The sequence below is a fragment of the Salmo salar genome, chromosome 10, assembly GCF_965601325.2.
Source record: "Salmo salar chromosome 10, fSalSal1, whole genome shotgun sequence".
NCBI classification, from domain to species: Eukaryota; Metazoa; Chordata; class Actinopteri; order Salmoniformes; family Salmonidae; genus Salmo; species Salmo salar.
Genome location: NC_138300.1, coordinates 15,803,471 through 15,804,734, shown reverse-complemented (window position 1 = coordinate 15,804,734; position 1,264 = coordinate 15,803,471).

The following is a 1,264-nucleotide window of genomic DNA, read 5'->3' as shown; positions in this document are numbered from 1 at the left end:
CCCGCGTTCTTTCATGCCTTGAATCGGAACATACAATCACTTCGCATTTAATATTGCCCTATTCAAATTACACACAATCTGATATATCAGCATGGTCTGACATGAAGTGTCTTCCTCGATGCAAATGATATCAGTTTCAGTTCAAGAACAAGCAGCTTTTAATTTTTTTCACCTTTTATTTAACTAGGCAAGTCAGTTAAGAACAAATTCTCATTTACAATGACGGCCTACACCATCCAAACGCTGGCCCAATTGTGCGCCGCCCTATGGGCCTCCCAATCACAGCCGGTTGTGCTACAGCCTGGATTTGAACCAGGGTGTCTGTAGTGACTCCTTGCGCTGAGATGCAGTGCCTTAGACCGCTGCGCCACTCGGGAGCATCTTCACAGCATCTACAAATCTCATGACCGTATAGATTTCTCAATGGCGTCATCTTTCACCGCTTGAGTCAGTGGCCTCTTTGCCTTTTAGAAGGAGAGGTGAAAGAGGGATGAATGGAGGAAGAGGAGACAGGTGTGTACAGTAGCCAGGGCTTCATGTGGTCTGAAGAAAGGTGTTAGAGTGGTCAGTACCTTGCCCCGAAAATCCCTCTGATAACATGGAGTTAGTATATCACCACCATCACTCACCCTGTCAGACCTCTAACCGTTAAGTGTATATATATTTATATATATATATATGACCTAAAGTATGTGGACACCTGCTCGTCAAACATCTCATTCCAAAATAATTTGCTTCTCTAACAGCCTCCACTATTCTGGGAAGGCTTTCCACTAGATGTTGGAACATTGCTACGGGGACTTGATTCCATTCAGCCACAAGAGCATTCGTGAGGTAAAGCACTGATTTTGGATGATTAGGCGCGGCTTGCAGTCAGCGTTCCAATTCATCCCAAAGGTGTTCGATGGGGTTGAGGTCAGGGCTCTGTGCAGGCCACTCAAGTTCTTCCACGCCGATCTCGACAAACCATTTCTGTATGGACCTCGCTTTGTGCACACGGGCATTGTTATACTGAAACAGGAAAGGGGCTTCCCTAAACTGTTGCCACAAAGTTGGAAGCACAGAATTGTCTAGAATGTTGTATGCTATTGCATTAAAATTTCCCTTCATTGGAACTAAGGGGCCTAGTCCAAACCATGAAAAACAGCCCCAGATCATTATTCCCCCTCCATCAAACTGTACAGTTGGCACTATGCATTTAGGCAGGTAGCGTTCTTCTGGCATCCGTTGGACTGCCAGATGGTGAAGTGTGCTTCATTACTCC